The sequence below is a fragment of the Ambystoma mexicanum genome, chromosome 6q (assembly GCF_040938575.1).
Source record: "Ambystoma mexicanum isolate Mex_15411 chromosome 6q, UKY_AmexF1_1, whole genome shotgun sequence".
Classification (NCBI taxonomy): domain Eukaryota; kingdom Metazoa; phylum Chordata; class Amphibia; order Caudata; family Ambystomatidae; genus Ambystoma; species Ambystoma mexicanum.
The window spans coordinates 1,135,663,753-1,135,681,636 of NC_090937.1; positions in this window are offsets into that span (position 1 = coordinate 1,135,663,753).

A 17,884-nucleotide genomic window follows, 5' to 3' on the forward strand; every position below is an offset into this window, starting at 1 on the left:
CCTCGTACACAAAGATCAATGTCCACACATCTCATTGGATGATCGTGCATTGTTTATAGCATATGTGAAATTATGTTACACACCCCATCGACCCGCCACCCAAGTGAGCCCAACACACCCCCTCCACTCTCCTACCTCCCCCCCGAACACCAGTGTCCGAAGATGCTCATTGTCAGTGGGCAGACGCTATTGCAAGCCCCCTCTCCGGGTATCAGGGGCACCCCTGCTTGTGGAGCGCAGGTTCCTCCCAGATCTACGTTGGGGGCTGCCCTGGACGGAACTTGCAACGGATGATGTCTCTGCCTGCTCACATCCATGCATGTCCCTAAGGGTTTGTGAGAGCTCAGTGAGCACACAGCGCACAGCGGCAAGTTCAGCACATACGTCTTTGGACGTCGCATGCAGTTCCCCCCTCAGGCTCTCGGTGCTTCTCTCCATTTGTACTCTCAGGCTCTCGGTGCTTCTCTCCATTTGTGCCCTTAGTGTCTCTGTACTTCTCTCCATTTCTGCCCTAAGTGTCTCAGTTGATGTTTCTATGGCTGCCTTAGTACCCCCACATTCATCAGCATGGTCCTTGAGGAGCGTGGCCAGTTGCTGCTGTTGCACGATCACCTGGTCGAGGGACTGTTGCCTCTGCTGTGCCATGGCCATTTGCGGTGGTGTCACAGAGGGGCTGGTCACCTCATGTTGCCTTGCCACAGGGCTTGTGGGGGATGGCCAGTCGTCGTCTTGTGGGTGCCCCTGCGTGGTATCCTCATGGTGTACGGGATGAAACAAACAGGGGGATTGAGACAGGTCATGGATGGATCTTACTTCGACATCCCCGTTTTCTGTGTCGGAGCATGCTGCCATTAATGCAGTGTCACCTATGGTGCTGCTGCCACCAGAAGCAGTGCCTTCTGTGGCATCCATTGGGGGGACCTGTGGTGGTGCTGTTGTGGGCATGCTGGCTGCTGGGGTGCCTGTTGAAGTTCCCTCCTGTGTGCTGCCACTTGATTTGTGCTGCTGCCGTGTCTTGATGCGTGCAGCTGAGGTGGAGGGTCTTTGGCCGTTGGTCTTGGCCCTCTTTGCAGGTGTGCTGGTAGGGGTGTCCTGGAGCTCGTCGTTTGAATCGGACCCTGTGGTGGAGTAAAGGAGGGCGAGCGTTATTAATGGGTCTGTTGAAATTGGAATGGCAATGTATCACATGCATTGGGGTGGTACCTGAGGGTGATTTGGGTCGGGGCCTTGGAGGTGGTTTCATTTTTGTGTGGATTGAGGATGCAGTTGTTTTGCAGCCTGCAGTTAGGGTGTGCCTTCTGCACGTGTAGAGGGTGTTTTTAGGATTTTTAATTATTTATGTATTTAATGTGAGTTTTAAAGTGCGCTATCAGGCCAATGTATGTGGACGTTCTCCTGGACATGTGTTACTGTTGCACTATGTGGACACATGGTACTTCACATGATTGGACATTGTGGATTTAGCATTGTTTTATTTGGCCCACCTACCTGATTCTTCGGATGTCTGCACTCCTTTCTCCATCCCTCCGACTCCCTCTATACTCTCCATTCCAATGGTGGAGGCACAGATTGCTTCCCAGGGGGTCAACTTGATGGGTGATTCCGATCCTCCCCCGGTAGCTGTGGCAATGTTACGGTTGGTGGATAGTATGCTCCGTACGCGTATCCGCAGGTCGTCCCATCGCTTTCTGCATTGCTGTGGGTTGCGGGGTGCGGTCCCCACCGCACTTACCCGCTGTGCCACCAGGGCCCATATGGCCTTCTTGTTCGCAAGTGCCGTCCTGGTCATTTGCGTCGAGAAGACGACGGCAGCATTCTCCTGGAGGGTCTCTGTGAGCACGGTGAGTTCCTCACGGGAGAAGTGGACCTGCCGCTTGCGGTCGCACGCTTTTTTCGCTACTTTTCCCATTTGTATTGCTTTCACTAGGGTGGATGACGGGTTGGGATGTGTCTCAGGGTAGTATTTTTTATGGTTGTGTGGGAATTCAGATTTTATAGGTGTACGGCGTGCTGTTTCCCGTTCCGGGACCATTTTTTTACTTCCGTTTCCGTATATTTACGGTCACCGTACTTTCCGATTGCCGCTCATTACGGTGACCACTCAGATGGGTGGCGGAATTGCACCTAGGGCGCCGTACGACGGCGGTGAGGGGCGTTTTGGGGACATTTCCGCCATAGTGGACTTTGCACTTCCGCCATGGCGTAGTGCTCGTGCCCGATGGGTCGGAATTAGCCGCACTTTGCTCCGTCGTGCAATGGCGGAAACGCTATTTACGCTATGGCGGTCAGGTCAGTCACTTTCCGCCAGGGTCGTAATGAGGGCCATTGTCTGGATTTTTGGAGACTCATGGATACATTGGTTGGAGGTGCATGCACAACACTGTGGAGTAGCTGCAGATCTTGGATTCCCTCATGTGGAAGTGCACTGGCATGGAGTGGGTGGAATGAAGTGGCTGGACTTGGAACCTCTCTCTGCTAGTTTGGAGACAGAGCTTCATCTAGACATAATTGTAATTCATTGTGGAGGGAAAAGTTTAGGACATGTGTCAGGAATGTCTTTGCAATTTGCGATGAAAGAAGGACTTGGGAACGTCATGGACATGTTTCCAAATTCCCAAGTAATATTTTCTCGTATTGCGCAGAGACTAATTTGGCTGTGTTCTTCTTCATTTGGTGCACAAATGGAGAAAGCAAGTCGGAATGTTAATAAGGCTGTTTGTGCCTTTCTAGGAGATGTTGAAATGTCCTCTTTTCACAATGAAAATATTATGTTTCGTAGCACATAATTTTTTCGCAGAGATGGAGTCCATCTTACTTATGCTGGTAATCAGATTTTTCTGAGAAATATACAAAATGCATTGAGTCCTTTTGTGGAATTACAGCCATCCATTTTGCAGTAGGTGTTGACTATTTCAAGTTTTTCAAACACAAAAAAACACCACCAAAAGGCTCTTTTCAGAGCCACCACTTCCTCCCAAAGAAAAGTGCAATGATTTTCATAGGGCAGCATCCCAAAATATTTCATGTTCACGAACTGTCTGCGGACTTCTAAAAAAATGCACAGGGCCCTGCTCCATTTATTTATCACTTCTATTTTTAGACTGTGAAAGGCGGCTCTGAAAAGAGCCTTTTTTATTTTGTTGTTTTATATTTTTTTGGGTTTCTTACATACTAGGAGAGAAGGGGCAAGGTGGGTAAGTGGGGACACCAACCACGGGGATAAGAAAGGGCAGGTGGAGAGAGGAAGATGTAGGGTGGGCCTTACTTAGGTAGTGGGCAGGTCTTCTCGTGCTCCGTAGTCTCGAAAGCACTTCGAAGTCTCTCTCCCTGCAGAGTACTGCGTCACAGTACATACACAAAACTGTGACCCTCGAAAGGTAAGGGTCAACAGCATCATGAATGGCCTGTGAGGCAGTTGGAGGGTTGCGCTCTCCCACAGGAGTGTCTCTTGTGGTGAGAGGAGCAGAAACGGAGGATGTAGTAGAGGAACTCAACCTACTAAGTTCCTCACAAGGTACAATCTTGCGAACGGCCCCACCGTGGAACGACCTTAGGTGTCGCTTCATAGTTGTCATACAAAAGCTGTACGAACCAAGCCTCCCGTGACTCAGCACCATTTTACACTAGTTGCAGGTGACTTTGTTCGCACGCGCCTTGGGTACGTTACCATGAATGGTAAATAACCGCCACACCCAAGAATCACAGCGAGTGCTGGTAGTAGGGACTTCCACTACCTCATACTCGTCATCCTCTTCATCCTCCTCTACATCCTCATGCCTGTTCCCCTCTTCAGGCCCTTGGGGGGGTGGTGGTCGTGGAGGGGGTGGGGGTGGTGCTGAAGCAGATGTAGCACCAGGTGGAAGTAGATGAGCCATGGATGCCATCAGGTTTCAGCAAAACCTGGAAGATTGGCAGCCAAAGTACACAGTGTTCTGTCAGATAGCCAGAAACACAATGAGGATGAGCTCTGGGGTGTGGCGTTTTATAGGGGAGCGGGTGCACGCTTCGGGGACACCCGCGCTGTCTGCGGATAGATCGAACACCCCAAATAGGCTCAAAAAGTTCCAAAGAGTATGTAGAAAGTCAGGGTCATTGTCTGGGACATGTGCTATGGTGAACTTTTACTATAAAATACTGTGGATTTACTGAAAAGGTATTTTTAAAATGTCCGGGGACACGGACAGTGTCCGCAATTTAGGACACACACTCAGCGTGGGTGCGGTCACATGATGGTGTCGCGAACATGTCCACGAAGGGAACGGGTGTCCGCAGGACACCAAATGCACGGGAACGGTTGTGCGCATTCGCGCCGGTGTTCTATGGACAGTGTTCGGGTCCTGAAACTAATTAAAAGTGAGACACAAGTGAGACGAACAGTTACGGACAGGCACGATGTTTGGAGAATTTAAGGGTGCGGTGCGCATGTGCGTAGATGTTCTTCAGGCATTACGGACAGGTATAGTGTCCTTAGTACACCCACATTTTGCATATATAGGCGGACACCGTGTTTGTTCTTAGAACAGTTTCAACTTGCCTGCGAACAGTGCGGACAGGTATAGTGTCCTTAGGACAACTCCATTTTGGTTTATTACGGACATCCCGGACACTGAGTGTGTTCTTAGAACAGTTTCAACTTGCCTGCGAACAGTACGGACAGGTATAGTGTTCTTAGGACACCTCCATTTTTGTTTGATTACGGACACCCCGGACACCTCGTGTGTTCTTAGAACAGTTTCAACTTGCCTGGGAACAGTACGGACAGGTATAGTGTACTTAGGACACCTCCATTTTGGTTAATTGCGGACATCCCGGACACTGAGTGTTTTCTAAGAACGGTTCCATTTTGCTTGCGGACAGTACAGACAGGTATATTGTCCTTAGGACACCCTCATTTTGGTTAACTATGGACATGGTCTGCGGACACCCAAACTGCCTTTTTTTAAAAAAAAACACAAAAAAGAACTGAATTAAAAAACATATAATATTTTTGTTTTATTATATATAGATGTACAATTTATGAAAGAGATGTCATCTTTGATGTCCTGGGTGTTAGTCTTAGCAGTGTACAGTGGTGGCGCGAGTAATGGTTGCTTAGTTTACCATAACATGGCGAATTTCAGGGGTTTTCCGGTTTTAATTGGAACCATAAGGTCCCTTTAACAAAGTTTTTTCACTACATTTCATAGGTTTTTTTAGTAGCACAACTTAACCATAACGTCCCTCTAACAAAGTTTTTTACTGAATATATATATATATATATATATATATATATACATATATATATACATATATATATATATATGTATATATATATATATATATATATATATATATATATATATATATATATATATATATATACATATATATATATATATATATATATATATAATACATGGACGCGGTAGCGTCCATGTAGTTATGGTTAAGTTGGTGTTTCCATAGGAAGAGCATTTTTTGGGTGGCTTATAACTTCGCTCGCCCTCGACGAATCCTCACCAAACTTTGCAAAAAAAGTACATGGCCCACTCTGAACTTTTTGCAAAGTTTGGAGAGGTTTGGTCCGGGGGGGCAAAGTTATAGGGGGGTCCCAAAACTTTTGTTTTTTCCCATAGACATAATGGGAAAAAACTTTGCGCACGCCTACAGCCCAAACCGCTGGACGGATTTACACCAAATTTGCGGCAGGAGCGGGGGATTGGTCCCAAAAGCATGCTTTTGCAAATTTGGTGTAAATCCGTCCAGTAGTTTTTTTTAAAATGACCAAAATGTAAGGCAAAAAAATGTGTGATATCTCTGTTCGCTCCGCGGACGGACATCCCGGTTCGCTCCGGGGACAGTGCCCTGATTGGCCGAGCGGCTTGCGTGATGTCCACGGACATGCAACGTGTTCGCTGATTGGACGGCGTGGTGCGTGAAGCGCGTCAGATTTTCTGTGGCGCCCGCCATCTTGCATTCGCGGACGACCGGTGAAACTTGGATTAAAAATTGTATTTAGTGGAGTGTGTTGGTGTGTAAGAGTGTTTGGGGAGGGTGGGGGAGTATGAGAAAGGTTCAATGTTCTGTTTTTTTTATGTGCTAGACGCTTTGTTGTGTTCGATTTGTCTGCGGACAACACGGCTGTTCTGACATTTTCTATATAAACTTAATGGTGGGGTGTTCCGAGGATGGAGTATGTGTCCGTTTTGTTCGTAAGCAAGCTAAAATTGAGCTAAGAACACTCGCGGTGTCCTCTCGGCCGGTAGTTACAAACGTGTGAAAGAACAAACTCCTGTTCACAAGGCGTCAGAGGTTCATTAAATAATAGTATTTTTAATGCACCAAAAGTTGAAAACCATGGTCTTCATTCACGTGGAACGCTGAAAATGAACAATCGTGACGTGCTATGCCTATACTCACTTTATTCTCAGGCATGAAGAACAAACACAAGGCCAATCTTCAAAGGGCTAATTGACTGGAAGACAGCAGTGTGATGATGGATAGTATACTAATTGGTGGGAAGCAATGGTCAAGACCAACCCACCAGCACCTAGAGGCCAGCTTGCATGCTGCTGGCGTATGTGGAAAAGTAATGACGAATGTAAGGGTGCCAACCAATTATAGAGTGCCACGTAGTAAAGACCCCTCTAGTGTGTGTAACCAATGGGACGTTGTGTATTTGATGACGTTCATAGTGACCTGTTTGAGAGAAGGTCTTAGTTGCCCCACCTGATATTAGAAACCCTATCACTCTCTTAGACAAGTATGGAACTTATACCTAGATGTCCCCTTAGACCCAATCACTTTCTCCAATAGGTTTCTGCAGTTTGCCACATAGGATGACACCAGCAGTGATGAGTTTTTACTATATGAGATGCATTTTTATAAGATTTGTTGAGAGAGAGTGAGAAGATTGAATGATTTGTCGATGTTCGTTGTAACTCCGTGTTTTAGACAATTGCGAATAAAACAACTTTGATTTGCCAACTTCCTGAGTTAGTTTGATTATTGATGTTTGAGTATCTTCTGCATCCCCATCCATCTCAAAGGATTGCAACCTCGTCTTAAAGGGTTGGGTCGAGAACCCCGGTTCAGTAATACAGGTACATATACACAAATCCACATAAAGAAAATTGTTTACATATCCCAAGATAATTTCACATCTTTGTCATGTGTGTCAAAACATTCTGGGATATTCATATATTAAATTGTGTTACATTATTCACACAGTGTTGTTAACAACCTTTTAACAATACAACAATTGAACAATTGTAATTTTCCCATAGGCTCCAATTGAGGTCACAAATGTCAACACGTTTCGGATTATATAAAATCCATCTTCAGGGCTTGAGAGCTTAAAGTTCCATAACTTTCCAATAGTAGCTTTCTATTTGCACAACCACCTGAAAAGTGTTAGATAGGCTAACTAGGTCCATTTGAATATCATACATTCAGTGTGTGATTATATAGATTTAATATGCTAAAACAATAACCTTGCTTCCCCTTGTGTGTGGAACAAAGGTTGTTGCAGTGCCCTGCATACCAAGGAGATCGATATCAGTAACCCAGATTTCATGTACATTGTATGTAAGCTTTTACATTTGCTAAACACTGTATTAAAATGTAGGCTAAGCCAACTGCTAAACATAGATTAAAGGATAGTTCCGGGACTTTTTTTTTATTGTTCCTACGGTTCGGCCATGTGTTTTTAAGCATAAATCGGTAGATCGTAGAAAACTTTCCTATGGACCTTACCCGACTTTTCGTCCATTAACGCACTCGAAATCAGCCGCCATTTTGTGATAATCCTATCATTTCCCCCCATCGACCTGGCTCACCTGCGTTTGCGGCACTAAATCAAATCCCCCGCCCCTGAGCCTGACATCAGCAGACGTGTACCGCCCATTTCCCAACGCCAAAGCACGTTTCGTGTCAACAATCGCTGCGCCTCAGCTAATGAAGTGTCGCCATGGAAATGGCAGGACGCCTCTTTCCTCAATAAGTATAAACACACCGTTTCACAACACACAGCAGCAGATTTTCGATTCCATTACTCTCTCTGTGTTACTTTGAGTATTCTGTGACTCGTTTCTGTGCTCTGGTCAGCTACCTTCGCCGCTTCTAGGCCTTGTGAACACCTGTACCATCTCTGTAAATTATTTTACTTTCTTTCCCACACAATGGCTACAATAATGCCGTATATGTACGAGCCCGAGTACACCGAGGAGGAACTACTGGAAAGGCAAGCACGCGAAAACGATGGGGATTCGGACGGCAGTTGGGAGGACCAGTCAACGGATGAAGAGCCTGGACCATGTCGCATGGACGGCGTCTCCACCTGGTGCACGTGCAATCGGTGCAAGCTAATGCCAACTGAGGAGGAGAACTGCTGCTGCCGTGAAAATTCCGGGTGCTTGGCCTACATTTCGGAAGGCGAGCCAAGTCCGCAATGCATCACCGAGCTGCCAGAGTTCAGGGAAGCCTGCCTCTCACGGACCGTGTTGAGGATGATGATGGTGCTTATGCACGAACTTCGCGGCACTGTTCGTCCGCGTAATCCGAGTAACGAGTAAGTATACTCTGGTTGTGATGTCAGTGATGCCACTACTATTTCATGGTCGTCTCCCACATATAAAATTAGCCATTAGCGAAGCTTGGAGAATGGAAAAAATGTCTATTGATAGTACATTCGCGGGCAAACGGTTCAGGCTAGCCGGTGATGGACAGTGCGACAGCCCAGGATTTTCAGCCAAGTACTGCACCTACCACTTTCAGGACATGGAAAGTAAGAAAATTGTGAGTTCGGTGGTCGTGCAGGTGTCACAAAGTACATCCTCAGTGGCCATGGAGAAAGTTGGCTTTGTAGCATCATTGCAAGAACTACAATCGCGGGGAATGGTGATCGACCTGATAGCCACGGACAGACACGTTTCAATTGCCAAGACAATGAGAGAAGAGTACAAAAATATAAATCACCAATTTGACGTATGGCATCTTGCAAAAACAATCAATAAAAAAATGTCGGCTGCAGGTAAAAAAAAAGATATGCAAGGTATTTCACAGTGGTCCAAGTCAATCAGCAACCATCTTTGGTGGAGCTCAAAAACATGTGGAGGGTCGTTGGAAATTCTACTGGAAAAATGGCGGTCAGTAATGCTACACTGTAGCAACGTTCACCGCTGGACCACAAACCAACATTTCCACAATTGTGAACATGGCCATTTGTCCACAGAGGAGGCACGGAAGAAGAAGTGGTTGATTCCTTCATCACCCACTCACAAAGCCATTGAAAAGATTGTATTTGATAAAACTATAACAAGAGATTTGAGGGGACTCACGGAATTCTGCCACACAGGAGATTTGGAGGTGTTCCACAATATGTGCCTAAAGTACAGGCCAAAACGATTGCATTTTGGCATGGAGGGCATGATAAATCGGACTCTTCTAGCGGTCTTGGCACATAACCATAATGTTGGCCGTCAACAAAGTAGGACGACCTGAACTTTAGGGACGTTTCGCTACAATAAGGCCTTCACTAAAAGAAGTAAACAATGGGTGATCAAACCAGTGTTTCAGGATATGCAATATGAGTTTATTGAGAGACTTATTGTTGATGTCCTAGATAGGCACATACATGGAGTTGTGAACGAACCTGTGCAGGGGACAACTGCATTGCCACCCAACATTGCCTCTGTTCCATGTCCACCTAAAGCAGAGCTCATTGAGAAATACACATCACGGTTTAAATGATTGTAATTTGATAGTCTGTTCTCTCGAGTCTCCTCATGTTGCAGGCCCATTGAATATGTGTATCTATGTAATGTGTAAATAAAAGTGATTGCTTAGTGTACATGCAATGTGTCTCTCCACCGTTGCCCCTCCCTTCACCGTGCAGTTGTGCGAACCACCCGGGTGTCACCTGTGACTTTGCTCTGGAGTCTCCTCATGTCGCAGGCCCATTGAATATGTGTAGCTATGTATTGTGTAAATAAAAGTGATTGCTCAGTGTACATGTAATGTGTCTATCCAACCTTGTTCATTTGCGCATTAAATTAAACCAAACAGTAATATAAATCATTTTTCAAAAAATATAGAATGTCTCCGTATTTATGGTTCTCTGGGGCTGCAAATGCACGCAGACAAAATGCAAAGATGGAGTGTAAATTTCAAGTCCTGTGAGATGGCCTTACACTGAATGTAGCTAACTAGGAATGTGTGCTCGTTCAAAGTGAAGGTCAGCTGCTTTGATTTTTTGCTCGGGTGCCGGAATGGCCCACGACTCAGTATAAGGTTCTATTGTTATTTGACCTTGACAGGCCGGGACCATCCCGAAAGACTTCTTTTTGGGGGTGTGGTGCAATAACGTAAAGATAATGAATATAATTTCAGAAACGAAAGCCATTTAATGTTCGTTCATTAGAAGAAATAACGTCGGCATAGAAGGAGTGGTATTTCGGGGCTGCCCTACGCAGAGACACAATGGAAAATGCAAATATAATGTAAGTAACTCTTTAGATGAGTTTATACCGCAATTTAATTACTATACAGTAGCTTTAAAGACGGGTTAAGTTGTACTTGTTCGTTCTATGTGGCATATTGTTTTGTACCGCGCACTATCTTGAGGAGAACCATCTCCTTTTACGGAAGCACCTCAAAACCTTCCTCTTTGCTTCTGCTTTCTCTCTCCCTCTCCCCTGCTACAACTGGTCCACTGTCTGTGACCTCAGTCCTGGGCCCTTCCACTCTCCACCTGCACTGCCTCCCTGTCAACCCCTGTTGTGTATAGGCGCGTTGCAAATGCCATATTATATCATATCAGTGACGAAGTGGTCCACTGGCGCTCAGGCGGCTCTGAAAAAGGCAGAGGAGAGGGGGTGGGTTACTGGAAATGACGTATAATACCCAGTTGCACTGTCCTAGCTATGAAATAATTTCCCGACCTAATATATAAAATGAATAATTTTAATAAAGATCTGATGGTGAGACTAATTTCATTTTTTATGTTTTTAAAACAGGTACATCCTTCATTATTGTATGTGTCACGAGTACCAGACACCGGCGGATGGCTTTTACAACCGCCAGTTGCTTCTCCGCGTGAACAACGTTACCACCCTGACCATTTTATGGGACGATCGCGAAGTACAAGTATGCCCTTACGCGGTACTAATGGCTAGATGCAACATACATACCGTTGTGGTGGGCCTAGTGCCTCGTTGTTGGAACAGCCATGCGATTATCAGTGCGACCGAAGAGCTTATTTTATCGTAAACCAACACCCTGTGTACTGCACATGAACATCGCTTGCCTCAAGACGAACTATTTTGGATCGAGAGCAAAGAAAAATGCAAATCGCTGAATATTCTCTAAACATTTGATGTCAAATAAATGTACTTTACCAAATTGACAATCTTGCGGTTTGATTTAAAAGTACAGTTTCATATTCCGAATTGTGGCGCGCTGTGTTGTGAGCTGATCTGTGTTGGTTTCCGGGTTCTGTGTGGAGTCGCGGAGAAGACGCCTGGGCGCGTTTGCCTACGCAGCACAGTCACGTCACGGATAGAGGCGGGGAATATGAATGTTTTGATAAAGTCTGTTTCAGGGGCGGGGGATATGATTTAGTGCCGCAAACGCAGGTGAGCCAGGTCGATGGGGGGAAATGATAGGATTATCACAAAATGGCGGCTGATTTCGAGTGCGTTAATGGACGAAAAGTCGGGTAAGGTCCATAGGAAAGTTTTCTACGATCTACCGATTTATGCTTAAAAACACATGGCCGAACCGTAGGGACAATAAAAAAAAAGTCCCGGAACTTGCCTTTAACTCACCTGGCTGCCTCATGGACTTTACTGGCCAGGGGAGAAGGAGATGGTTCGGCTGTTGCACAGGTAACAGTAATTACTGCTGTGCATTAAAAAGAAAGTAAAGAGGATAGTGAGGTCACATCCTCTAATTTACAGTGAGGCGAGTAGTCAAATGTGAGGTTCCTTATGCTAAGAACGCTCTCCATAGCGTACGTGTGCAGGACCTATTCAGTCAACCTTCAAAACCAAGTGAGGCATTGGTCTAGGGGCCTCATTACGACCCTGGCGTTAAGGGTTTAACGGTGCCGTAAAAGGCCTGATTACGAGGTCCCTTTGCGGGACCCGACCTTAACAGCTGGTTTTTCCAGCCGTTAAAGTAGGGACCCGCAAAGGGACTTTGGTGCTAATAACGGTATCGCAATTTGCGGTACCGTTATTAGCGCCTTCCCCATTCCCATTGAGCCCTATGGGGCAAAAATGGGAACAGGGAAGGGTCATGGCGGCATGGGGAATTACCGCCCCACCAACCTCGGAATGGGGTGGTAATTCCCCATTCCGCCATGGCGGACACCGGCATGGACCATGGTGCTATTAGCACCATGGTCCTCCGCCTGGGTCGTAATGAGGCCCTATGTGTTAAAAACATCATAAAGAAGAATTGGCCCATGCGGCAAATGAATCCACAACTGCAGCCATTGGGCCTCATTCCGGGTTTGGAGCTAACCATGGAGTAATTGGCTCCATGGTTGCCTCCGAAACCATCCCAAATCTGGCATGGTGAATGGAGTAATTACTGGTCCATTCCAGGGTTGGAGGGACCGGTAATTCCCCATTCACCTTTTGCCCTTCCCCATTCCTATTTCTGCCCCATAGGGCTCAATGGGAATGGGGAAGGAGGTAATTACAGCACCGTAAATTACGGTACCGTAATTACCTCCGAGGTCCCTCTGTGGGTCCTCTACTTAACTCCTGCTAAAAGCAGGAGGTAAGGAAGGACCCGCAAAGGGAACTCGGAATACGGAGGTAAGGGATTACCGGCGTCAGCACCCTTACCGGTGCCGGTAATCCCTTCCCTCCAACCTCGTAATGACTCCCATTGTTCTGTCAACCACCTACCTTTGTTTACCGGAACAGTAAGTCTCTACGGAGCAGTCTAGTGACAGCGGAGATACCGACTGCCCAAACACTCAAAATTCAATACAAGGGGACTCAACCGTGCCATAATTGTCAGCACTATGGCAACATAATACCTGGCAATAGCTTAACACACACCCACTCGGGGAAAGCCATTTGGCTAAAACATTCATGCATATGCGACTCAGCAAACATTCATGGGGTGATTCATGGAAATATTTGTGTGGAAAATCAGCGATTTGCGTGCCAATCAGTGCACAAATCCCTGTTCATAGATTCATGGAACCGACTGCACGGGTCTTCTCTGGGACTTGGGTATAGTTCACGCAGACCGTGTACGTCTCGGCGAGTTGACGAGTGCCTTGCGCAAGATTCCATGCAGAATGTGGGCTGGGCCTACGCAGCAACCCAAACAGAGGACGGATCATGCAGAATGAGGAATAACACGCACAAATACAACCGTATTCATGGATTTGAAATCTGAACATCAGGTTGCGAAAAGGCACATGCAAGCCCGGAACACATATGCCACATGATAAAATGCCTATAAAGCATGCAATACACACCAAATGAATGTCTGCATGCACAATGAATCCAGAAATAGTTAGAGCTACTGTGCACATATACTGCAGTGGGAAGTGGGAAGGTGGGCTCACATCACTCACCATGTGCTCCCAGACCCTTTCCCTGCTATAAAAAGGGCTAACTGCACTCCATTTCCTTGCTACTGGGTCCTTACAGTGGATCACTGCAATCGTTTTTGGGATATTGCATTCCACACAATCACGCTGTCCACAGCAGGTGCTGTCATGCATAACAGCATGTGAATGTGTGCACAGGCACATATATATGCCCCAAAAACTGGTGGAAAGGCAGACAGTGATGCATAATTTCTATGCAGTGGCACGCTTCTCCCATGTACTAGGTGGAATAGACTGCACACATATAGCACTTCGGCCAACCCGATTGACAGAGCGCATATACCGGAACAGAAAGCACAGGTACTCCATCAATGTGCAGGTAGTGTGTGATGACAAGGGAATCATTATGGAAGTCTATGCTAATTTCTCAGGCAGCACACATGACAGCTACATATTCTGCATGTTACCACTGCATCAGGTCCCGGTACCTGGAAAACATAGCAATGTATGGCTCATTGGTCAGTACGAACGGTCATGCACAGACATGCACATCACAAACTGAGCCATAGACCCAGAAAATAAATGATAATAAGAACCATGTCGATATCTACAGGGGACAGTGCCTACCCGCTGACTACCTTCATGATGACACCCATCAGGAACCCCACAACACCAGCTGACGTGAGATATAATACTGCACATGTAGACAGTAGGGGCATAGTGGAGCACACTTTCTGAGTGCTAAAGTCACCGTTCTGCTCCCTTAACCACTCTGATGGGATGTTTCTATATGCACCACCACTAGTCTGTAGAATTATTGTGGCTGCATGTGTCCTGCACAATGTTGCCACACAGTGCTTGGTACCAGTGGACATACAGGTGGGACACCAGCCACACCAACAGGCACCACCCGTGCCCATTCCTGGCCAAGGACACTTGGAGATGCTGCACGCACATCCCTTGTGCAATCATACCTCACCTAAATACCAGCCCCTGTGGAGTACACACACTGAAGCCACCTCCCAGGTGCTATTCAGTGATTCATCGGGGCCTTTCCTCTGTGCCCACAACAACATGCTAAGAATGGGCCACTAGGAGTGCCAAAGTGTGTGTGTCCATTAGACATAAAACAGCATGGACAAACAGAGGCTCCAGTAAAAACTAGTATGTGGGAGTTCACCACTACCACTTTGCAAAGTATGGAGTGAAATCATTATGGAGGCTGAACAACTATACAAATATCCAAAATACAAGAACAAGTAAAAATATGTTGCCACAGAAAAATGCATCAACACGGCAACAATCAAATCTTAGCACCTAGCCATTAATGGACACCAAAAGCAACATGCTCACCAATTCCTATAAGCAGACCAAATTGGGATAGAACACCTGTGGGACCATGTGCACTACAGGCACAAACATATGCATGTTGCTGTGAGCGTGAAAGCAGGGGTGAAAGATTCCACAAATGACTTACATCCCAGGTATAGGGATACATTGCACCCCATCTTAAAACAAACACTGAATAGGAGCCAATTTGTAAGTGAGGAAAAGTGGATGAAAGATGCCAAGGGTCAGAGTCACCAAAGTCAAATAATGGTGCAATGACACATGAAACCAGACTGTGACTCCTGCCACTAATTTGCATGGCAGTGCACAAATGAACAAAGGCATAGCGACTTTAAACAACAGAGTCCAAGTAGTACACCCAAAAGAACATAGTACAGGCAACAAAGTCCCTAACTACTGTTACATGGACAACAACTGTTCTGCATGTAGACACCAAATCGAACACATGAGACCACAACTACGAAGGCATTATACAAAATTGATGCAAACAAACTCATGCAAGGACAGTCCTGGACCCACAATGTGTGTTACACAACAATTACTGGAAAACTAATCAGAGCCTGTAGAACATTCCTTTCCCCTAACAGTTGCCTCACGCTAGCCAGAGCTCTTATACAATCTAAGTTAGACTACTGCAACAGCCTCTACTTAGGTGCCAACCAAGCGATAATTAGTAAACTCCAAGTCCTTCAAAATAATGCGCTACGGGCAGCGCTAAACATTCCCAGGTGTGAGCACATCTCTGCCACTAGAACCACATGCAAATGGCTCACCATCCAACATAAAATTGATATAAAAACACTCTGCCTCACTTACAAAGCTCTCAACCATCTAGCCCCCCCTACCTGACTAACAAATTCACCATGAAATCTTCCATCAGAACCACGAGATCTTCCAATACCTTATGTCTCACAGTACCTAGATTTACCTCTAAAAGAGCCGGAGGCTCGAGCTTCAATGTCCTCGCTTCCCAAATCTGGAACGCCCTGCCACTGAATATTAATTCATCCAAATCCTTCCAGTCGTTCAGGAAACTTGCCATCGGGTGGCTTCTGACAAAAAGTCAACCTTGAAGTTAGACTTAGCTATAAACTGTACTTATTGCACATGCCTCATTTATGTCATTATTGGTTGCTATCACCTCCACTGTCTGTATATTCTGTATATAACTGTTGTTCAAGCTGTCCTAGTATCACTGCCTATTACCATGTACTGTGCCTTGTAACTTGTACTAAGCGCCCTTTTACTCCCGGGTCCGGAGCGCTATAGAAATAAAATAAACAAACAAACAAACAAACAATTAACAGGTTCAGTGGCCAACCCTTTCTCTGACAACCATTATACTCACAATACACAGTCACATAACAGCAGTCTTGTTGAATCACAAAATATGAAGTGCACTGCAAGAGAAATGCACTTCTTACCTCATCCAATGTGAGCCTGCAGAAGCTGGACTGTGCAGTCCACCAAACTCCTCCTCTGTCGGCTTGGAAACCACCAAACACTTATGCTGCTTCCTGTTTACGCATTCAGCAGCTACTTCCTTCACAATTCCTGCATCCATAATTACATGCCAAGGACATCTGTAGAGCAATACAAATCAATGTGAGTGCCAGCAACACATCCATGCACCCAAACATAGACCAACATGTGCTCCCATGAGTGACAGGCAACAAATGCATACAGTAACTCAACAACCACCCATCACCATGTGTCCTGGCACGCATGCAGCCACATCCGCCCACCTCATGCCAATGAAAGAGGAAGAACCCACACAGTGACACCTTACCCACCCATAACCCCTACACTGACGCCTTTGTAGTACTCTCAATGCCATGATATACAATCCCTTCATCAACGTGGCAGTGGCCTTTACTCTGTTCTAGGCTGTCTTTGTTGCTAGACACAGTAGAACCACTCTCCTACCTCCATGCCATTTTATGCAGATTATATGCAGATCTGGGAGGACACAACGGCTGCCATCAATGCAGAGGGGGTGGTAGACCGCTGCTACAAGACCATCCACAAGCGCTGGGAGGACCTCAAATCCAGGACTCACACAAGGTGTTGGGAAGGGGACAACCCCATCCCCCCTAGGCATTTTAAAGTAAGGCAAGATGCATTCGAGGCACTGTAATGAACCGGGGAAAAGGGGATCAGTGAAAGGGGCGCTTTCCCATCCGGTAGGACCAAAGGCTAACATCATCAATTATAGCATATTCATATGGTGCGGCCCAAGGCACGGGTGGCATTGTGATTTTGCATAGATATTAATATTCCTAGGTAGAGGCGAAGGCTTGCGCGCTAAGCACGGTAACGGCAGCATTGCAAGCGCTAGGCTGAAATTCACAAGGCCACAGAAATCTCCAGTCATGCCTGAGCTCCCATTAGGACAGTTTGCACCCCCACCCACCACACTGTTTTCCCATTGTTCTCGAAAGTGTTGCCAAGATATGTCTCTCACCCAAAAGGTATGTGTCCTACAATGCTGATATTAGACCCCGGCACCTGGTGGGCATGTTATCTCACTTTGGCCATAGCATGACCCGGCCCATTCCCCAGTGACCATAACTTATAGCCCATATAATTGACTAAATACTAAGATCCCCAAATTCCCTGAATTCCATGACACCAGGTGCTCTTTGGCCATCAACCCCAAAGTAACAAGTCCTGAAACATTCAAAGGGAATGGACAGGATGTCTCGTTGCACTGTCAATCATGTGATTTGTATTGCAAGGCGCTGGGAGGGATAAATTATAGTTCAAACGAGGGTGGACACCTGGGAGTCGGATGATGTTTTTGCCTTAAATGTTTCTGCTTGTACCTCTTATTGGCAGAACATTCTTGGCAGCATATTTCTTTGCTTTTGCTCTCATCTGCACATGAGATTAAACCTTGCTATCCTTACAAGATCGACTTGGGCCTTTCTTCCCTAGCGGGTTGTATTTTATCTGGCGTGGACGTTCAGGGGCTTGCTT